We start from the raw sequence: 24,046 nt of genomic DNA, 5'->3' as shown, positions 1-24,046 counted from the left end.
TGCCCGGTTGGAGGCTCAGCGGCGCAAGCCAGCGGTCGGTCTGCTGTGTCAGACCCTGCAGCAGTTCTTGGGCCGTGTGCCTCTTATCGCCTAAGCTGAGTAGTTTCAGCACGGCCTGCTGACGCTTGCCCACCGCTGTGCTGCCACACCGCGCGACACCGACTGCTGGCGACATGCTGCTGCTAACACATCTTGATTGCGAGACAGAGGAGGAGGAGGAGGGTGCTTTAGTGGAGGAAGCATACACCTCCGCAGATACCACCACCGAGCTGGGGCCCGCAATTCTGGGGGTGGGTAGGACGTGAGCGGTCCCGGGCTCTGACTCTGTCCCAGCCTCCACTAAATTCACCCAATGTGCCGTCAGGGAGATGTAGTGGCCCTGCCCGCCTGTGCTTGTCCACGTGTCCGTAGTTAAGTGGACCGTGGCAGTAACCGCGTTGGTGAGGGCGCGTACAATGTTGCGGGAGACGTGGTCGTGCAGGGCTGGGACGGCACATCGGGAAAAGTAGTGGCGACTGGGAACTGAGTAGCGCGGGGCCGCCGCCTCCATGATACTTTTGAAGGACTCCGTTTCCACAACCCTATACGGCAGCATCTCAAGGCTGATGAATTTTGCTATGCGGACGGTTAACGTTTGAGCGTGCGGGTGCGTGGCGGCGTACTTGCGCTTGCGCTCCAACAGTTGCGCAAGCGACGGCTGGACGGTGCGCTGAACTACACTGCTGGATGGGGCCAAGGACAGCGGAGGTGAGGGTGTGGGTGCAGGCCAGGAGAGGGTAGTGCCTGTGTCCTGAGAGGGCAGTTGCATCTCAGTGGCAGGTTGGGGCACAGGGGGAGAGGCAGGGGTGCAAACCGGAGGCGCTGAACGGCCTTCGTCCCACCTTGCGGGGTGCTTGGCCATCATATGTCTGCGCATGGTGGTGGTGGTGAGGCTGTTGGTGTTGGCTCCCCGGCTGAGCTTTGCGCGACAAAGGTTGCACACCACTGTTCGTCGGTCGTCAGGCTTCTCTGTGAAAAATTGCCAGACCTTAGAGCACCTCGGCCTCTGCAGGGTGGCATGGCGCGAGGGGGCGCTTTGGGAAACAGTTGGTGGATTATTCGGTCTGGCCCTGCCTCTACCCCTGGCCACCGCACTGCCTCTTGCAACCTGCCCTGCTGATGCCCTTGACTCCCCCTCTGAAGACCTGTCCTCCTGAGTAAGAGTTGCACACCAGGTGGGGTCAGTCACCTCATCGTCCTGCTGCTCTTCCTCCGAATCCTCTGTGCGCTGCTCCCTCGGACTTACTGCCCTTACTACTACCTCACTGCAAGACAACTGTGTCTGATCGTCATCGTCCTCCTCACCCACAGAAAGTTGTTGAGACAGTTGGCGGAAGTCCCCAGCCTCTTCCCCCGGACCCCGGGAACTTTCGAATGGTTGGGCATCAATGACGATAAACTCCTCTGGTGGGAGAGGAACCGCTGCTGCCCAATCTAAGCAGGGGCCCGAGAACAGTTCCTGGGAGTGTTCCCGCTCCTGAGCAGGTGTCATTGTAGTGGAGTGAGGAGGCTGGGAGGAAGGAGGAGCAGCAGACAGAGGATTCGGATTTGCAGCAGTGGACGGCGCAGAACTGCGGGTTGACGATAGGTTGCTCGAAGCACTTTCTGCCATCCAGGACAGGACCTGCTCACACTGCTCATTTTCTAATAACCGTCTCCCGCGTGGACCCATTAATTGGGCGATGAATGTGGGGACGCCAGAAACGTGCCTCTCTCCTAATCGCGCAGCAGTCGGCTGCGACACACCTGGATCAGGAGCTCGGCCTGTGCCCACACCCTGACTTGGCCCTCCGCGTCCTCGGCCGCGTCCACGTCCTCTAGGCCTACCCCTACCCCTCAGCATGCTGTATTACCAGTGATTTGATTTCACAGGCAGCTAATAAATTGGCGCAAGACTGCAGGCCAAATATAATTTTTTCCCTTTTTTGAAAACGAAAGGCCCCACTGCCTCTAGTGAATGAATAATCTAAGTTTAATAACTGTGCTGTTTTCCTGCTAATGTGTCACAGAACGTGAGGGTAGCAGAGTTATTAACTGTGGCAGAGCAGGTATTTTTTTTCCCAATTAAGGAAAGCAAATGGCGAAGCCAGCAGTAAACCGTAGCTGGGTGCGTATGATTTTTAAAGGTTGCACACGCAGCCGACACGTGTCCACCGCCCTTAGGACGGACAGAGGCAGGACAAATAGAATTATTTTCCGTTTTTTTGCACCAAAAGGCAGCACTGCGTATATTCAATGAACATGAGAAGTTTAATAACTATGCTGTTTTCCTGCTAATGTGTCACAGAACGTGAGGGTAGCAGAGTTATTAACTGTGGCAGAGCAGGTATTTTTTTTCCCAATTAAGGAAAGCAAATGGCGAAGCCAGCAGTAAACCGTAGCTGGGTGCGTCTGATTTTTAAAGGTTGCACACGCAGCCGACACGTGTCCACCGCCCTTAGGACGGACAGAGGCAGGACAAATAGAATTATTTTCCGTTTTTTTGCACCAAAAGGCAGCACTGCGTATATTCAATGAACATGAGAAGTTTAATAACTGTGCTGTTTTCCTGCTAATGTGTCACAGAACGTGAGGGTAGCAGAGTTATTAACTGTGGCAGAGCAGGTATTTTTTTTCCCAATTAAGGAAAGCAAATGGCGAAGCCAGGAGTAAAACGTAGCTGGGTGCGTCTGATTTTTAAAGGTTGCACACGCAGCCGACACGTGTCCACCGCCCTTAGGACGGACAGAGGCAGGACAAATAGAAATATTTTCCGTTTTTTTGCACAAAAAGGCAGCACTGCGTATATTCAATGAATAATAACTGTGTTGTGGCCCTGCCTACACAATTCTTTCCCTGCAGTATCAATGGAGGGTGCAATGCTCTGCAGAGGCGATTTTGAGAAGTAAAAAAAAATGCAGCACAGCCAACAGCAGCCTGGACAGTACTGCACACGGTTAAATATGGCCCTAGAAAGGACCGTTGAGGTTCTTGAAGGCTACACTCACTCCTAACACTCTCCCTGCCTATGCAGCACTTCTGTCCCTAATGCCGGGTGCAACGCTCTGCAGAGGCGATTTTGAGAAAAAAAAAATTGCCACTGCTAACAGCAGCCAACACACTGCTATCAGTGGCCCTAATAAGGACCTTTGAGGGGTCTTGAAGCCTACACTAACTACCAATTCTTTCCCTACAGCAGCTCCGGTACAAACAGCACTGTCCCTCATCTAACTCACACGGCATCTGAGGCGAGCCGCGGGAGGGGCCGACTTTTATATTCGGCGGACACCTGATCTTCCCAGCCACTCACTGCAGGGGGGTGGTATAGGGCTTGAACGTCACAGGGGGAAGTTGTAATGCCTTCCCTGTCTTTCAATTGGCCAGAAAAGCGCGCTAACGTCTCAGGGAAGGAAGTGAAAGTAACCCGAACACCGCATGGTGTTCGTTACGAATAACGAACATCCCGAACACCCTAATATTCGCACGAATATCAAGCTCGGAAGAACACGTTCGCTCATCTCTAGTGATAACCCAACAGAATAGAGCTTCTCCTAGCTTCTCCGTGCTTCTCCGTACTTCTCCTAGCTTCTCCATTCTTCTCCTTGCTTCTCCTAGCTTCTCTGCACTTCTGGCTTCTCTGTGCTTCTCCTAGCTTCTCCATGCCACTCCTAGCTTCTCTGTGCTTCTCCTGTATGCCAGCTTCTACTTGCCACTTTCCCTACTAATGATTTATATAGCACAGAATTTAATGTCTATAAACCAAGCCTGATGTGAAGTTTTATGGGTTAATGCTTTTAGTAAGAGAGGAAAAACAAGAATTTTCCAGCTTCAGAAATGACATCTGTTGCTTCTGCCTAATCTGGTCTAATGTCTGAAAATCTGCAATATTATGTTACATATAAATCCGGGAGATATAATCTGCAGGAGCAAATTCATCAGGCTGCTGTGTGAGCACCTCTCAAACCCCCAAGATTTGTATCCGGTGTCTTTAATCTACTCAATCTATCACTTCTGAACACACGGCTACTAAGAGATTCATGGGCAGTATATTTCCTAACCTAAATATCGGCCATTCACAGGTAGATGATCACACAGCAAAAGATTAACACAAGAAAAAAAATGGAGTTATTATAAATTAGTTCAGAAGCGTCTGTCGTCCGTAAAGTTCTGAATACTTCTGCAAACATTTTTTATGAATAACAACCAGATAGTGAAACATTTTCCATTTTTCTAATCTTATTTTATTTTTCTGATTGTAGAATTCTTAATTTTGTTGTCTGCACATGACTGTGGGGGCAATCATCTTGTCTTTACATGATTGTAGGGACAATCATCTTGTTTGTGTATGACTGTGGAGGCAACTGTCTTGTCTGTGTATGACTTTGAGGGCAACGATCTAGTCTGTACATGACTGTGGGGGCAACCATCTTGCCTGTGCATGACTATGGGGGCAACCATCTTGTCTGTGCATGACTATGGGGGCAATCATCTTGTCTGTGCATGACTATGGGGCAACAATGCTGTCTGTACATGACTATAAGGGCAGCCATCATGTCTGCACATGACTATGAGGATAGCCATCCTGTCTGTACATGATTATATGGGCAGCCATCTTGTCTGTACATGACTATAAGGCTGGCCATCTTGTCTGTACATGACTATGGGGGCAACCATCTTGTCTATACATGACTATGGGGATGAGGCAGCTATTTGGTCTGTTCATGACTATGGGAGCAACCATCTTGTCTGTACATGACTGTGGGGGCAAACATCTTGTCTGGGCATAACTATGGGGGCGACCATTTTGTTTGTACATAAATATGGTGGCAGCCATCTTGTCTCTACATAAATATGGGGGTGGCCATCCAGTCTATACATGACTATAAGGCTGGTCATCTTGTATGTACATGACTATGGGGGCAACCATCTTGTCTATACATGACAATGGGGGAAACCATCTTGCCTGTACATGACTATTAGGGCAGCCATTATGTCTGCACATGACTATGAGGATAGCCATCCTGTCTGTACATGACTATATGGGCAGACATCTTGTCTGTACATGACTATAAGGCTGGCCATTTTGTCTGTACATGACTATGGGGGCAACCATCTTGTCTATACATGACTATGGGGATGAGGCAGCCATTTGGTCTGTTCATGACTATGGGAGCAACCATCTTGTCTGTACATGACTGTGGGGGCAAACATCTTGTCTGGGCATAACTATGGGGGCAACCATTTTGTCTGTACATGAATATGGTGGCAGCCATCTTGTCTCTACATGAATATGGGGGTGGCCATCCAGTCTATACATGACTATAAGGCTGGCCATCTTGTATGTACATGACTATGGGGGCAACCATCTTGTCTATACATGACTATGGGAGTCACCATCTTGTCTATACATGACTATGGGGGTGACCATCTTATCTGTACATGACTATAAGAGCAGCCATCTTGTCTGTACATGACTGGGAGCGGCCATCATGTCTGTACATGACTGTGGAGGATGGCCATCTTGTCTATACATGACTGTCGGGGCTGACCATTTTGTTTGTTCATGACTGCGGCGGGAAACCATCTTGTCTGTGCATGACTGTGGGGGGCAACCATCTTGTTTGTGCATGACTATGAGGCAACTATCTTGTCTGTACATGACTGTGGGGGCAACTATCTTGCCTGTGCATGACTATGGGGCAACCATCTTGTCTGTGCATGACTATGGGGGCAATCAACTTGTCTGTGCATGACTATGGGGGCAACAATGCAGTCTGTACATGACTATAAGGGCAGCCATCATGTCTGCATATGACTATGGGGATAGCCATCCTGTCTGTACATGACTATGGCAGCGACCATCTTGTCTGTACATGACTATTAGGGCAGCCATCACATCTGCACATTACAATGAGGATAGCCATCCTGTCTGTACATGACTATAAGGCCAGCCATCTTGTCTGTACATGACTATAAAGCTGGACTTCTTATCTGTACATGACTATGGGGGCAACCATCTTGTCTATACATGACTATGGGGGTGACCAGCTTATCTGTACATGACTATAGGAGCAGCCATCTTGTCTGTACATGACTGTGGGAGTGGCCATCTTGTCTGTACATGACTGTGGAGGACGGCTATTTTGTCTATACATGACTGTCGGGTGACCAATTCGTCTGTTTATGACTGTGGGGGCAACCATCTTGCCTGTAAATGACTGTGGGGGCAACCATCTTGAACGTGCATGACCATGGGGGCAAGCATCTTGTCTGTGCATGACTATGGAGGCAATCATCTTGTCTGTGCATGACTATGGAGGCAATCATCTTGGCTGTATATGACTATGGGGGCAACCATCTTGTCTATACATGACTATTGGGTTGACTAGCTTGCCTGTACATGACTATAAGAGCAGCCATCTTGTCTGTACATGACTATGGAGGCAACCATCTTGTCTGCACATGACTGTGGGGGCAAACATCTTGTCTGGGCATAACTATGGGGGTGACCATTTTGTGTGTACGTGAATATGGCGGCAGCCATCTTGTCTCTACATGAATATGGAGGCGGCCATCTGGTCTGTACATGACTATAGGGGCAGACGTCTTGTCTGTACATTAGTATGGGGGTGACCATTTTATCTGTACATGACTATAAGAGCGACCATCTTGTCTGTATATAACTATGTGGGCGACCATCCTGTCTGTACATGACAATGGGGGCAGCCATCTTGTCTGTACGTGACTGTGGGAGCGCCCATATTGTCTGTACATGAATGTGGAGGACAGCCATCTTGCCTGAGATGACTGCTGCAAAACTTTCTCTACAGATCAAGAAATATTAGACTAGTATTAGGCTCTGTGGTCAATGTACTCCTGCCTGTGATGTCAGTGGGATGGCTACTGCAAAGCTTTCTCTACAAACCAGAAAGTATCAGACTAGTATTAGGATTAGTGGTTAGCATGCAGGGAGGAGCAGCTGTGACTATTGCGAATGATGGTTCCTGTGTTATCTACATATAGGTGTCACCTCTCAGTGTAATCCTGCCTGTGATGTCAGTGGGACGGCTGCTGCAAAGCTTTCTCTACAGATTAGAAAGTATCAGACTAGTATTAGGATTAGTGGTCAGTGAGCAGTGAGGAGGAGGAGGTGAGCTGTGGCTATTGTGAGTTCTGTGTTATCTATATATAGGTGTCACCTCTCAGTGTAATCCTGTCTGTGATTACACTGACAGTTGACAAAGCTTTCTCTACAAGGCTTTCTGTACAGAACAAGAAGTATCAGACTAATATTAGGATTAGTGGTCAGTGTGCAGGTAGAAGGAGGAGGTGAGCTGTGACATAACCTATTGTGAATGGGGAGTTCTGTGTTATCTACATATAGTATACACCTCTCAATCTAATACTGCCTGTGATATGAGTGAGATAACTGCTACAAAGCTTTCTCTATAGATCAAGAAATATCTGACTAGTATTAGGCTCTGTGGTCAGTGTGCAGGGAGGAGAAGGAGGTGAGCTGTGATTATTGAGAATGGTGGATCCTGTTCCATCTACATATAGGTGCCACCTCTCAGTGTAATCCTGCCTGCGATGTCAGTGAGATGACTACTACAAAGCTTTCTCTACAGATCAGCAAGTATTAGACTAGTATTAGGCTCTGTGGTCAGTGTGCAGAGAGGAGGAGTAGGTGAGCTGTGAATGGTGGGTTCTGTGTTATCTACATATAGGTGTCACCTCTCAATGTAATCCTGCCTGTAATTTCAGTAAAATGACGGCTGCAAAGCTTTCTTTACAGATCAGGTAGTATCATACTAGCATTAGGATTAGAGGTCAGCATGCAGGGAGGAGAGGAGGTGAGTTGTGATATCACATATTGTGACTGGTGGTCCTGTGTTACCTACATATAGGTGTCACCTCTCAGTGTAATCCTGCCTGTGATGTCAGTGAGATGACTGATGCTAAACTTTCTCTAAACATCAGGAAGTATCAGACTAGTATTAGGATTAGTGGTCAGTATGCAGGAAGAAGAAGGAGGTGAGCTGTGACTATTGTGGCTGGTGGGTTCTGTGTTATCTACGTATAGGTGGCACCTCTCACTGTAATGCTGCCTGTGATGTCAATGAGATAACAGTTACAAAGCATTCTCTACAGTAAGAGAAGTATCGGACTAGTATTAGGATTAGTGGTCAGTACGCAGGGAGTGGTAGGAGATAAGCTGTGATATCACCTACTGTGAATGGTGGGTTCTGTGTTAACTACAGTTAGGTGTCACCTCTCAATGTAATCCTGCCTGTGCTTTCAGTAATATGACGACTGCAAAGCTTTCTTTATAGATCAGGTAGTATCTAGAGATGAGCGAGTATACTCGCTAAGGCTAACTACTCGAGTATCTCCCCGCTCGTCTCTAAAGATTCGGGGGCCGGCGGGGGGCAGGGAGCGGCGGGGGAGAGCGGGGAGGAACGGATGGGAGATCTCTCTCTCTCCCTCTCCCCCCCCCCCCCCCCGCCGCAACTTACCTGTCACCGGCGCCGGCCCCCGAATCTTTAGAGACGAGCAGAGAGATACTAGGCTAAGGCACTACTCGCTCGAGTAATGTGCCTTAGCGAGTATACTCGCTCATCTCTAGTAGTATCAGATTAGGATTAGTGGTCAGCATGCAGGGAGGAGGAGGAGGTGAGCTGTGATATCACGTATTGTGACTGGTGGGTCCTGTGTTATCTACTTATAGGTGTCACCTCTCAGTGAATTCCTGTCTATGCAGGGAGGAGTTGAGTTGTGATATCACATATTGTGACTGGTGGGTCCTGTGTTATCTACATATAGGTGTCACCTCTCAGTGTAATCTTGTCTATGATGTCAGGTAAACCTGCCTGTGATATAAGATGACTGCTGCAAAGCATTCTCTACAGATCAATAAATATCAGACTCGTATTAGGTTCTGTGGTCAGTATGCAGGGAGGAGGAGGAGGTGAGCTGTGACTATTGTGACTGGTGGGTTCTGTGTTATCTACATATAGGTGTCACCCCTCAGTGTATTCCTGTCTATGATGTCAGTGAGATGGCTGCTGTAAAGCTTTCTCTACAGATCAGGAAGTATCAGACTAGTATTAGGATTAGTGGTCAGTGTGCAGCAAGGGGGAGGAGGTGACCTGGGACTATTGTGACTGGTGGGTCCTGTGTTATCTACATATAGGTTTCACCTCTCAATGTAATCCTGTCTGTGATGTCAGTGAGATGGCTGCTGTGAATGGTGGTCCTGTGTTATCTGCATATAGGTTTCACCTCTCAATGTAATACTACCTGTGATGTGAGTAAGATGACTGCTGCAAAGCTTCCTCTACAGATCAAGAAATATCAGATTAGGCTCTGTGGTCAGTATGCAGGGAGGAGGAGGTGAGCTGTGACTATTGTGTTCTGTGTTATCTAAATATAGGCGTCACCTCTCAATGTACTCCTGTCGGTTATTTCAGTAAGTTGACAGCTGCAAAGGTTTCTTCATAGATCAGGTAGTATCAGACTAGCATTAGGATTAGTGGTCAGTGTTTTATCTTACAAAGTAGATGTACCATCAGCTGATGTACCATAGCTAACCTAAATGAATTCAAGTTTCCAGGTCCAGATGAATGACATCCTAGGATACTGAAGAAAGCAGCAGAGGTATTTGTGTATTGGTCCAGAGTTAGTGAGGCCCACCAATAATGGCCCACCAATATATGTCTGTCTCGTGCCATTGTCTTGTCAGTGCCCGTGCAGGGCAGAGTTATGGCGTCACAAACAGGATAATTTCTCTGCACCTTCACTACAAAATAAAGAAGAAGTGCCTCTGACATTTTACAGACACAAAGAAGAGTGTGTCCATGCCTGAGTTTATACGGGTAGTCAAATTGTTTCCCGTTCCAGCCCTCTGGGAAAGCAAGAGAGACAAGGCTGAGTCACCTGCAAGAATGCAGAGCAACAAAAGGACTTTAAGGTTCATTCTTATACTGTATATCCCGGATACGTTATCATTTGAGGAATAATCGTGTGTTTTTACTAGACAAAGTGGAATTGCTTGATATGCACAGAAAATGTAGAGGACAATATGGATACCCAAGATGGCGCCCAGGCTTCTTTTTCCTCTACCTTCACAGAACCCACAAAACTTTCCTGCCACTCAGTTCCCGCTGTGGCTGTGGGAAAAGTAGGGGGGTCACCCCCATCATGGAGCAACAGCAGAATGCTGGAGACTGCCCAAGGGAGGAGCCGCCAATGCTGCTGAGTGAGCCAATAGACGTTCCTGAGCAGACCAGCGTGAGCACCCCTGCAGGCGAGATGACTACTTCTAAAATTCTCCACTGTGTCCCTGCTGGTTATTCACTCCCTCTGCCCAGATTTTATTGAGGTTATGAGTCGGGTGAAAGTAATGTAAAGTAAAAGGTCCGCTTGCATTTAACTGACTGCATGTGTTTTAATGATGTGTGTATGAGACAGGAGGACTAGACGCTACACCCTACTAAACCACTTATGTGCGCCAGTGTCTATCTGCCAACCTAGCTGTTTCAGTAGATGCAGCCTCATTACCACTTTTCTTTAGTCAGCTCGGTTGGGAGTATTGACTTAAGCTACCGGCCTTCACAAGCTTCAGGGGAAGTGATGGTCATTCCACTTGCCTCTTATTTTTCTTATAGGTCCTACCAGTCACCCTTTTTCTATTTTTCTGTGTTGCTACAGTGTTGTATTTCTTCTTTATGTTCAATCAATTTTATTAAACATTTTCAAATAAACAGCCTCGATACAGTACAACAATCAGAAAGACTGTCCGTGATCCTTGTTTGGATCCCGTCCGTCCTAACATCGTAACATTGTGACTGGCAAATAAATATTTTCTGCATCTAAGTAAAAAAATAAATAAATAAAACATATATAAAAAAGAAAGAATATAGGACTATTTAACAAGGTAAAGGGGGGGGGGGGGGAAGGAGAAACTGGGGAAACGGGGAATAAGGAAAGAAGGATCTAGGGAATTAGGATGACCTTGCTCGGTATTGCCGATGCCCCTTTAAGGGTTCAGTCTGCCAGACTCCAGCCAAGACTTAAAAGAACCTGAGGCTCTCATCGAAATCCAGGGGCTCCATAGGTCATAGGTGCCAATCCGCTCCTGCTCATTCACAGACCCTTCCTCTTCGTATCGCATGAGCAAATCAAACTTCTCTGTCCATATGATTCTTGATGGAGGAAAGATAGATCTCCACAAGCCAGGGACAGACATCCTCACTGCCAGTATAACTAGCCGCAATAAATCTGCCTTAATCTTGGCAATAGACCCGGGGAGTATCAGGAGAAGGGCCATCTCAGCTGCTATAGACACTGTCGACCTGGTCATGGCGTTATACAGTATCTCCACACTGCTCCATAGATTTCTGATGGGGGGGGGGCAATCCCACCAGATGTGTGACATTGAACCAGGACCGTTTTGGCACCTCCAACATTCTGAGGGAATCCGGTCGTCTATTTGTTGCAGCCTCGACGGGGTCCAAAACCAGTGGGATAGGATTTTAAAGTTCTGCTCCTGTAACCTACCGAATCTAGAGCTTTTGTGGTACAGTAGAAAGGCCCTTTGCCATTCCGCTCTGGAGCGACTTCCTCCCATCTCCGACTCCCACTGGCCCATATAGCTAGGTAGTATATCCCCCGTCTCACTGTCCAGCAACATTCTGTAAATAGCTGAGATCCCATATTCAGTGGGTGTTGGTGACATGCATAGGGATTCAAATGGCGTCAGCTGTCTACCTCCACAACCCCCGGGTGTCAAGGACTCCACGTAGCCCCTCACCTGAAGGTACCTCATCCAAGCTCCCGGAGGGGGACTCGAGTCCCCGTAAATCTCCCTTAGGGACTTCATCCCGGATTGGTTTGCGACATCTCTGACTCTAGGGATCAGAGAGCCAGGGAGGGACAATATAGAAGCATTATGTCTTTCTGCCGAGAACTGTGGGTTGGCCACCAACGGGGTGAGGGGGCCCAGTATAGACACCAGACCAAGTCTCGGGCGCATGCCCCCAGATCTTGAGGACCCCCAGCAGGAATGTTGAGAGAGCCTAAAGGTCCCCTAGGAACTGTCTTGGGATCCAAGAGGCCCCCTGTACTATCCTAGAGTCTGACTCATGCTCCATTTCTACCCATAGTTTAGTGGTCCTACCCTGCATTAGGGTAAGGACGAAGTTTGCAAGGCAAAATTTGTAGTAAAACAAGAAATCTGGGAGACCTAGTCCTCCCTCTTTCTTAGCCCGTGTGAGCAGTTTAAAGTTAAGTCGAGATCTGCACCCCATTCAGACAAAATTAATGATTAGGGAGCGGATTCTGAGGAGATATTGCCAGTCCAAGGGTACCAGGAGGGTCTGACAGAGGTACAAGAATTTCAGGAGGGAGTCCATCTTTACAGCATTGACCCACCCTGTCCATGACACATATAACGGGCTCCATCTGCTCAGATCTGACCTGAGATTGTTCAGGTAGGGCACAAAGTTTAGCTCAAAGATCCGTGCGGGATCCGCCGGGAGTTGATCCCCCAATACCTAATGGACGAAGATCTCCACTTAAAGGGAAAGGAATCCGAGAGTTCCCTAACCTCATTCTGGGGGAGGGTCACATTTAGTATCTCTGATTTCTGGAAATTGACTTTAAAATTGCTCACCCGCTCGTAACTCTCAAACTCCTTCATCACTACCGGCAGTCCCACTCTAGGGTTCGACAGGAACAGGAGGAGGTCGTCTGCAAACAATGCCATCTTGTGCTCAGAGGAGCCCACCATCAGGCCCATGACTGACCCATTTTTCCTTATGGCATTGGCCAAAGATTCTATGGATAGGACATAAACCGGGGCGGAAGGGGGCATCCCTGGCGGGTTCCATTGTTAATCGAAATGGTGTCCGACAGGGCGCCATTCACCCGGATTCTAGTGGATGGGCCATTGTACAAGGCCATGATCCATTCTCTCATCCTTCGCCTCAGGCTCACCCGACGGAGGGTGCCCTCCAGGAACCTCCACCTGACCCTGTCGAACACCTTTTCCGCGTCCACTGCAAGTAGGCAAAGCGGACTGTTCCCCGCTCTAGCCTGAGCAATCAAAGAGATAGATTCTAATGGTATTGTCCCTGGCTTCCCTTCCTGAGACAAATCCTACCTGCTCTCTACGGATCAAGCCTGGAATATGTTTACTGAGCCTGTTTGCTATTAGTTTTGCCAGCATCTTTACATCTATATTTATGAGGGAGATAGGCCTGTAGTTAGCACAGGAAGAAGGATCTTTCCCTGGTTTTGGGATTACCTATATGTGGGCATGGAGGGCCTAAGGCAGGAGGGGGCTCCCCTGGGACGTCTCGTTGAAGTCCTGCACCAGGAAAGGAGACTGTTCCTCCCTGAAGAGCTTGAAGAATCCTACCGAGAACCCCTCAGGTCCTGGGCTCTTGCCTATTTTAAGGCCCTTAATTATCTCTGATATCTCTTCACAGGTAAAGTCCTCTTCCAGAACATCAGACTCCTCCACCCCCAGGGGACCCGGGCCATGCTCCTCTAGATAAGCCATCTCCTCCACCCTCCACTTGCTATCGTCCGGTGCAATCTGTTCTATATTATAGATAGAGATGAGCGAGTATACTCGCTAAAGGCAATTGCTCGAGCGAGCATTGCCTTTAGCGAGTTTCTCCCCTGCTCGAGACTGCAGGTTCGGTTGCCGGCGCGGGGGAGCGGTGAGTAGCGGCTGTCAGCAGGAGGGAGCGGGGGGGGGGGGAGAGAGATCTCCCCTCCGTTCTCCCCCGCAGCTACGTGCCGGCTGCCGGCACCCGAACCTGCAGTCTGGAGCGGGGGAGATACTCGCTAAAGGCAATGCTCGCTCGAGCAATTGCCTTTAGCGAGTTTACTTGCTCATCTATAATTATAGAGCTTCTCGTAGTAGAGGCGGAATTCCTCCAGGATGTCACGCGTTGAAATCGCTGCCTCCCCCCTAGCTTTATGGATCTTGGAGACAAACGTCTGTGAGGTTCTAGGATGTAGCGAACGTGCCAACTGGCGCCCACACCTATTCCTGACCTCGTAAGCTTCTCTGCGGATCCTGTCTCTGAAGGCCAGTGTCCTTTGGTCTAAAATTAACAGTATCCTTTGGCTCTCTTGTTTGTTGCTTCGCGGTCCTGCAACGCTGATAGCAGGTCCCCTAATTCCATGGAACGTTCATTTTTTAATCTAGCCCCTTGGGATATCAAGGTTCCCCTTAAGACACACTTTAAGGCTTCCCATTTAAGTGGGACCCGTGTAGAGTCGTTTTGATGGTCATTTATGAAATTAGCTAAGGTTGTTTAAATTTCCTGCACACACTGAGGGTCTTTTAATAGATTGTCGTTTAGTCTCCACACTCGCATTCGAGGGTCTCCATGGAAGCCATTGAATTCGGCGTACACTGGGGCGTGGTCGGACCAAATAAATGGCCCAAACATGCAGCAGGCTGTAAATCTAGAAGGGCATGAAAAAACCCAGATATAATCTAATCTACTATAACTGTTATGGGCTATGGAGTGGAAGGTACAGATCTACAAGGTGCATGTTTCCCAACTCCCTCAACAGGGATCGTGTTGCTACCCATGAGACCGAGGATCTACCAGATGACGAGTTCTGTTCTGGGTCAACAGCCAAGTTAAAGTCACCTCCCAGGATAATGGCGGTGCCATATGCAAACTTCGTCAACTTCCTCAGGGTGGCTATTCCAAAGGTGGTCTGGCCCTGGTTTGGGAAATATAAGTTAGCAAGTGTAATTATCTTGCCCAACAATTCGGCTTTGAAAAATAAGTATCTGCCCTTGGGATCGCACATCATGCCAAGGGGTTGGACCTGTGAAATGCAATGGACACCCCACCCACCTTCCGGGATGGATTTGGGCAATGAAACCAAGTGGGGAATGATTTCGTGGAACAGGAAGGGATCTCGCCAGCTTTGAAGTGTGTCTCCTGAAATAGGAGCACCCTCCTCCCCTTTTTTGCATGTGATATAGTATTTGGCCTCTTTTGGATGGGATGTTCAACCCCTTGACATTGTAGGAGCTTACCGTCAGACTAGCCATGTCTGAGAGCATCTAGTGTACCCCGTAATAATTAGAAGCAAGGTCTAGGTTGGGAAAGGGTGGGGAAAAGGGGGGTTGGGAAAGATGTAGGAAAAAAGGGGCAAGGAAAGGGAAAAGAAAACAAAAACATTAACATTATTAAGCCTTAACCAAGGCCTCTACTGTCTAAGCTAAATACTAGTAACCGCCAAACTCTAGCTATTAGTGCCGCTAAGAGCTGCCTATCCTAGGTGGGGGAAGGGGGGACCAAAGACGGAGGTCTGCACCCGCCAACACCGCCACCTAAAAGCTTATTAACCTCAAGGGGAAAGGGAAAAGGAAAAGAGAACATAATTTAAAAAAAGGGGGGGGGAGGAGAGGAAGAGAAAAGAAAACAAAAAGTTTAGGGAGGGGAGGGGGGGGGGACAGGAAATAGAGGAAATTTGCATGTCTGTAGACTACTACCACGCCCGCCGTAGGACCCATCAGCAACACAAGGGAGAAAGAACGAAGGATGCTAGTAGAGGAGGAGCGAGAGAAGACAGAGTTAAGCGAAAGAAATCCACTCAACATCCCGGCCTATTAGGGCGACTCTCCGGCCCTGCTGAGACCCACTCCTCAGCAAGTGTTTTACACTCTTGGTGAGTTGTTTTTGCCCCTTGACCCGAACCTCCAACCATCTGCTACTCCAATCTAGGTGGTGGGATCGGCATCCCTCCAATTTTGGGCCAATCTGGGATCGTGATCTGGGGCAGTCCCAGAGTCCCTAGGAGCTTAGGTAGGTCACCCAGGTGTCTGAAAACTGCTGTTTTCCCTCCTTTACTGGCTTGTAACTGTAGAGGAAATCCCAATCTATACGGGATGTCTCTTTCTCTCAGGGCATTCAATACAGGTTTAAGGGCCCTGCGGAGTTGGAGTGTGCATTTGGACAGTTCTGGATATACAGAACAGAGCGCCCATTAAACTGCAAGTCCTCAGCTGCCCCTGTCAACAATCTTTGAAAATTCCTGGAGAACAGAAGAAGTCTCAGAAGATTAGAAAAAGGGCAAATTTTGTCCCTATCTTCAAAAAAGGAAAAAAGGTGGATCCAGGAAACTACAGGCCTGTGAGCCTGACTTTTATACTGGGAAAGATCTTTGAACAAATTATTAAAAAGCATGTATGCAAGTACTTGGATAAAAGTGGAGTAATTAACCAGAGCCAGCATGGGTTTGTAACAAACTGTCAATGAACTGGGGTCCGGGTACTGTAAGTCCCTAAAAGCTACCAGCAGCCCCTGTCCCTACCTACTTGCCCCCCCCCCCCCGGGCTAGGCCCCAGGGAGACAACTAGGCGACGGTCCCTATACTCACTAGGGAAGCAGGGCAAGTGGTCAGACTTACAAACAAATACAGAGGCAAGTCAGGAAGTCCGGGTCGGCAACAGGAGAATACGCGGTACCAGGGATCAGGCGTGATCAAAGTCGGGTCCAAAAGCAGAGAGTCACAACGGGGAATCGGAGCAGAATAACGCGGGTGTAGCCTGGAGACAAGCATACACTGGCAGGGATCAGGAGAAGCTGAGGAGTTTAAATGCTGTCAGAACCCCCCCTCCCCCCCAGCAGCTGATTGGAGCGGGGAGTCTGACAGCAGCAGGACCAAATTAGACACTGGAAGAAGAGCCCCCCCAGCACCTGCAGAGACAGAGCAGAGCAAAAGCGCCCGGGACTCATAGCAAAAGAGAAAATGTGTATGTAGAGCAGCATCAAGTAGAAGCTATTTCAAAAAGACATCCTGGAATCTTCAGGGAATCCAAATCCAATTATCATCTTTATTGAGTTAAAAACTCCATCAGCATGAACAACAAAACTTGCGACATTTTGCATATCCTTCTCTCCCTATTTGTGAGCCTATTGGGCTGAAGGTGTGCTGCTGAGATCTTTTGTTTTTCCTGTACTCATAGCAAAAGGGACGAGTGCGTCCGGAGCCGGCATCCAGGACTGTGGCGGCCAGGAGAGGTCACCAAGATCGGGGCTCTACTGCGCCGCACCCGATCAGCTCCGTTGATAGGACTGGCGGAGCCCCCGAGAGCCACCGGTCCTGACACAAACAAGTCATGGTAGACAAATCTAATTTTTATCTATGACAGAATCACCGGCTGGGTTGATCAGGGAAATGCGGTGGATATAATATATCTTGACTTTAGTAAAGCATTTGACAAAGTATCTCATACCATACTTATTGAAAAAATGTTATTACATTGCAAAATGAGATGTTCTTGCCTTATGAAGCAAGTAACTTTCACTTGGATTCACAGGAATGTCCTGCAGATTGTCCAATTAATCATCCCCTAGTGCCCAGGTGATAGGAGATCTCCATCGCATCAGTATGCTACCAATGGCTCCGCCACAAGATTAATGCTATTCTCTGGGATCAAATAATAAAGACCATAGAGTATTATTATGGAGATCCACCATCGCAGCACAACTATTTCAACAGCTCAGCAGATTGAGGCTCGAGATGAAGATAATGAGAGTGAAGATTACACGGACTGCAAACTTCACGTCACACACATGTAATTTCCGGATCTTGAATATTAATTATAATCTCACCATAAATGATTACTTTCCCGCTGCAGCTGCCAAGATTGTCTTTCTGTCAAGGATTATACAATGGCAGTTTATTTGCTTCATGTCTTTGGCTTCCAGCATTAACCGCAACTAAATCCTACAGAGCGCAGAAGGATTTATGGGAGTATGCAATATCATGATCACAAATGGATTTCAGGGGGATGATGTCACGTGACCTGGATGAGCGCACCATGGCCGATGCTCTGACTATTGGTAACAGAATATGCAGTCTATTATATATGCAGTCTATTTGTAACATCAGTGCAATATAATTTTGCACTTTTCAGTATTTTCTAATATCATTACTGCTGGCAGGTGAAGCTGTTCAGTTTATAGCACACGCTATGCTGCCATACCATGGAATGCAATGATACGTTGCAGACTTAAGCAGAATGCTATGATGATAGGGATTCAGTAGCTTTGCAACGAAAGACTAAAATAGCCTTGAGAAATGAAGTTCATTCCCTCTTAACCAGTTAGTGACCGCCAATACACCTTTTTACAGTGGCCATAGGCAGGGGTTATTCAGCTCAATACACTTTTTTATGTCCCAACAAAATAAGGCTTGCGCAGGTGTCCCATGCTGGGTGGGAAGGGTCTGGTAATACAAACTCCTGCTCTAACGCTGAGGAACTGATGAACATCTGATTCCAGAGGTTTAAGCTCTTATATGTCATAGTTGATAGTGACAGCATCTAAGACCTCCACGGGGAAAATCAGGCCCGCTACGGATTCTCCATGGAGAATCTGTAGCGGGTCCCTCCTGCCCCGCGGACATGAGGGCTGAAAATAAGAATAAACTCACCTGCTGCGGGCCGTGCAGGTCTTCCCTTCTTCGCGGCCGGATCTTCTTTCTTCGGCCCGGCGGATGTGCTCGACACGCCGGCTGTGTGCCGCGCGCATGCGCCAGGCACATCCGCCGGGCCAATGAAGGAAGTTTCCGGCTGCGAAGGAAGGAAGACCTGCATCGCCCGGAGCAGGTGAGTTTAATTCAGGCGCGGGTCTCCTGCAGATCCAGACGGCTTTCATAGGCTTCAATAGAAGCCTGCGGGAGCCGTCCCCGCGGGAGACCCGCACCTAAATGGAGCATGTCCAGATTTTTTCCTGCACGTGGGACCCGCGCCTGCAGGGAAAAATGATACCCGCAGGTATTTAACTACCTGCGGGTGTCTAATGCATCCCTATGGGGCGCGGATCCGCGTGCAGGAAAGACGCTGCAGATTTAAAATCTTAATTTGCCCGTGGACAAGAGGCCTAAGGCCTCTCTCACATATAGACGCGGCAAAGTGCTGCGATTTTACTTTCGTTTTCGACCGTAGCTCCCTCCGGCTGACAGCGTGTTTTAGCGCACCCCATCATTATGATAGGTGATAAGGTGCACTAAACGGCCAAAGATAGGGCAGACAGCTCTCGGAAATCGCAGTGCTGGAAAGCGCCATCCAGTGCCGCAATTGAACGTATGTCTGCGAGTCCCCATGGATTTTTTATTATACCGCGATTACCATGGTGTTCGAAACATTGCGTTAATTGCAGTAAAAAGCGTCTGTGTGAGAGAAGCCTAGGTAGTTTCAATGGAAGGGGGCTCACTCCATAAGCTCATCAACATCCCTGTGATGCAATTGCAAGGTACCCATAACTTGCTGTGGTAGCTAAGGGCCTAAGTACAGCCTCCAGGTCGGACATGTATGGAAGCCTATTTAGCCCTGTCGTAGGTTGGACCTGAGAGGCTACCTGTTGGATTTTCACTGACAAACAAAATACACTAAAATACAGAAGTAATGCAGTGCATTATATAAAGAAAGAAAATAAAAGTTCAAGAACTTTCTTCCCTTACAAAATGTTTGGGTATGAAAAAAGATAAACTGCACACATTTGAAATCACTGTGTCCATAACAACCCAGAATTTGAATTTTTATCATTTTATTTATCCTACATACCAAAGTACATTAAAAAAACAAGCAAAAAAAATGAAACTGAAAGGGAGGAGACACAGATTAGATATTAGACAGTGATAGGGAATCAATGAGTGGAACAGGTTGCCACGGGAGGTGCTGAGTTCTCCTTCAGTGGAAGTCTTCAGAGGCTGGACTGGACAGTCACCACCTATCTGAGATGATTTAGTGATCCTACATTGAACAGGCAGGTGGACCTGATGGCCCCAGAGGTCCCTTCCAACTCCATCATTCTAGGATTCTATTCTATGATTTTAAGAAAACACCATAATTGCTCATTTTGTTCATCAGCCTCCAAAAAAACCTAATAAAAACTGATCAAATAGTCTAATGTACTCCAAAATGGTACCAATAAAAAAAGCAAATTGCCTTGCAAAAAAAAGGCCTCGTACAGCTCTGTGAAGAAAAAAAAAATGTGTCTTCATTTTGCAAAAGTAGTAAAGTCATTGTGAATTGGGACCACATATTCCGACTCCAATTTAAGTCAATCAGGGTAAAAATAGGGTTCACTAAATTGCCCTACAGAAGGTCCCCAATGCAAACAAAGCCCTGCAAACTGCATGGGAATATGGGAACACACTGGGAAACACTAAGTGCCTCCCAAAAAATGGTATTTAATAGTGTACTGAGGTGTAGAGGTAAAGCATAGCATGGGGGGAGGAAAGGGGGGTCTCTGAAAACAAAAGAAGGCCCACATAGGATCTCCTTGATCAAAAATTCACCAAAGAAGATAGCGAGTTTTAAAACCATAACTATTACAAGGACCAATTCTACCAGTTGAACAGAACAGCCGATCACAGGTCCCCACCACCTTTCCCCAAGGAAAAGCAGTAGAGTTATCAAACCTTACACCAACGAAGAGAGCAAGTGGGCCACTTGTTATAAGAGCAACGTCAAAAAATTTTGCAAAGGACAAATTCTACCAGATGACTAGAACAGCCAAGCATGGGCCTTCTCTAAGGAGCAGCTGTAGAGCTACAACAGTTTCCTGTACTTCAGAAAAATTTTATTTTTAAAGAAGGGGGAGGAAATAGGGCGGAAGCAGAAGGAGAGCAGGAGCAGTAGTTCCACCAGCAACAACGGCACCTTGAGGGCAGAGCAGCATGGAAACATGAAAGCTGTAGTTCCTTTTTTCTGGATTGACATATTTGGGGGAGAAGTAGTAAACATGGCAGAAGCTGAAGAAGGAGAGCAGCAGCACCTTGAGGACATTATGCAGTCTTTTATATAAATCTCTACTCAACCATATGTGAGTAAAAATTACCAGTGTGCTAAATAATCAGTGGAATCTGCCACAGGGCTGCGGAATTAAAATAAAGGCAGCGCTCCAAGGTCCAAGAAAATGCATTTAAAGAAAAAGAAATCCCAACAGGAGATGACACACCTAGTGTGTGCAGCCTACCCTAACTATAATGCCCTGTCACACTTCAGTCCGGATTGGCATTGAAATTATATTTGCTTCGTCATGTGAGGATCCCTTGTGGTCCCAGGACATCCACCGGCGTTTACAGGTACTTCGAAAGTGAAACTTACCTCAGTCGTATATGAATAAATCAGGTAAAAAGTTCCAGCACTCCAGTGGTTTTTAGAATTAAATAATGTTCCACTTACTTCCTAGGAAGGGGTGGGGGAATCCCGAGACAGAGAATTCTCCTAAAATCCAGGACTGCTGGTGTGAATGAAGTCCGGAGCCACAATTTAACCCCTTAATGACATGGCCCTTCTTCTTTTTTTCATTTTTTCCTCCTCCCCTTTTAAAAAATTGTAACTCTGCAGCATCCGAGTGAGGTGCGCCAAAGCAGGGAGACCATGGGGTAGTCAAGATGGCTGTCACGGGTGGCTCTGCAATCCCACCCTACAATAGCGGCAATGTGGCTGCTCGGTCGGGCACAGTGGCAAACAAGGTTAAACAATCCATCGCTGGAAGCAATGGGTTTTTGTGTTGTCACGGTGACGCCAGTATCTCTAACACGATGGACCCCTGGTGTGTGCATAAATAATTGACAGGAGTCCTGGAAGCTTGGTGATGCAAACTGGAGATACGCAGTTTACTTCAGCTTTTACATAAACATGGAAAATTAACAATTACAGTCCTTCAAACATTTGCAGTAGACTTTGGAGTCACAGTAGATGAGAACGTTGTTCCATACTCTTAGTTCTGATGCAAAAACAATTAAACACTTCAACATTTCCTCTCTCTGTCTCTTAGAGGTTTCTCAGAGACATGCCCACAGTGGCAGTTATCTGTAAGGGTGCTCTGGTGCTTGTGGTGACAGTTAGTGATGGTTTGAGGTGATGGGCCTATTATATCTCCCTGGGTTCTCTATACTCTGAGGGGTTTGTGTAAACTCACTGTTGTGTAGGCAGGTCCCGAAATTCAGGCTCCTCACTGTCCTTGGTTATGGTAACATCTTTGCATAGTGTCCCCTCCATAATTGTCATACATGTATTGTCTTATGTGCATGCACCGTGCAAAACTGTCATGTCAATTTTCTGTATGTATGTTGCACAGCTGCGGCGTCTGAAGGGTTAACTCCCCTAAAATCATTGCCTGTCAGCTCTGCTGCAGAATGTATCTTTCCTACTGTGTCATGTGGTACAAGTGAGGTTATAAAAGTGAGTGTGTGAGAGCAGGAAGAGGTCCATCTTCAGGAGGATAGTGCTAACACAGAGCCACATGGAAGCACCTTTAGGCCCAATGTCCACGGCCAAAATGGAATTTAGAAGTCTGTGCGGGTGTCCCGCACGCGTGATCTGCGCCCATAGGGAATCATTGGGCAGCCGCAGGTAATTAAATACCTGCGCACATCATTTTTCCCTGGCGTTCATATCGCACACCCGGGAAACCACCTGCAACATGCTCCATTTTGTACAGGTCTCCCGCGGCTTCCATTGAAGCCTATGGAAGCCGTCCGGTCTCGCGGCACACCCACAGCTGTATTTGTGCTGTGCCGCGAGACCGCAGGAGTAAAGAAAAAGTGTACGTCGTGTGGGTGCGGCACGCTGCAGGCGTCTGGACAGGTAAGTATAATCGAATTTATTGGCCTCATGTCTACGGGAAAGGAGCAACCCACTGCGGGATTCTGCATGGAGAATCCATGCGGGCCTGAATTTCACCGTGAACATGAGGCCTTAGTTTCTATGTTGGTTAAGATGGAGGAAGAGAAACGACATCCCGTAGCGTTTAGAGTATGGATGATTTAGGAGTGAGTCCCTTCCAGACAGAGAGTGCAACAAATCCCAGTCCACTAAAACAGGTACCCGTTCACACTACAGGCATTATTTTTCCTATGTGGCTATCCACCATTAGGATCACCACAAAGAGGTACGTGATTGTGACACCCACGCGGAGGATATGCGGGGTTTATTTAGGCTAAGCCTTTTCTTCAGTAATTGCCTGCCAGAGTGTATGTGGAGAGACCCCCCTACCTTTTACCTCCTCCGGAGTATACTTAATGTCCAGGACTGGTGACATATAGATAACGTGGACTATAGTGTCGTATTGTTCTTGTGTTTTTCCTCCCAACCTCTGAGCTTTTGCCTGTAACTGCTGCCATGAATGTACCTGTAACTACCCTTTTATTCAAGTTTATGCAAGTAAGGTCTACCGGGTCTCAACCGTTTCTGAGGATCCGAGGTACAATACACAAGTCTCTCTGTTTATTACTCCGCCCTATAGAATAACGGTGTGGGAACGGTGGCGTTACATCGTGATATATATATATATCTACAAACATTTCCCCTCATGTTACCACTTGGCTACACCATGACAAGGACTAGGCCTCCAGCCATAGCACAATAAGTGGAATTGTAGCGCACACTAGTACCATACTTGTGTGTTGCATTTGCTCTCTCGTGAAAACAAGCTTCATCCACTCTAGGTCACTGCACCTCCTCTCTCCCCTTCTCATTCTGACTCCATAGGAAAACAGGCACAAGTCAAGTGGTAGGGAAATAAATTGGCTTCTTCCATTCTCCTCTCACTCTCCTGACTTGCAGAGACCAACTCTCTCTTCACTCTTGCACTCTCTGAGCAGAACTTCTTGCATAGACTGCACTCTCAGACTCTCTCTTGCAAGACTCAGAAACAGCTAACTTGCACAGCATCCTTGCAAAACACATATATGCAGCACGATCACATGACTTACAAAAAGATACATTCTCAGAAAGACATCTCACATACCAGACAGTTAACTCTTGAGCTGCTGCAGGTATGCAGCACACATTCAAAGCTGATTCATGCTGCAAGCAAAATAAGGACAATTACAAATGCACGAGAAACACATAGATCACTCAGGCACAATCTAGAAACTTCTGGAGAGGTCACATTCATTTCAGGACAATACAGTTCCCCCCTACTTAAGAATAAGCCGACCCCAGAGACTTTTATTACAGTATTTA

General features: G+C 47.5%; 1 protein-coding gene across 1 annotated transcript in view; it reads left to right on the top strand.

Moving 5' to 3' along the window:
* LOC136627108 (uncharacterized) overlaps positions 1–24,046 on the top strand; it is a 248,845-nt gene that overhangs the window by 14,131 nt on the left and 210,668 nt on the right. The window lies entirely within an intron of this gene.

This window comes from Eleutherodactylus coqui, chromosome 5, assembly GCF_035609145.1.
Source record: "Eleutherodactylus coqui strain aEleCoq1 chromosome 5, aEleCoq1.hap1, whole genome shotgun sequence".
In the NCBI taxonomy this organism is placed as follows: domain Eukaryota; kingdom Metazoa; phylum Chordata; class Amphibia; order Anura; family Eleutherodactylidae; genus Eleutherodactylus; species Eleutherodactylus coqui.
Note: the sequence above shows the minus strand (reverse complement) of the source record. Positions and strands in the feature narration are given on the sequence as shown.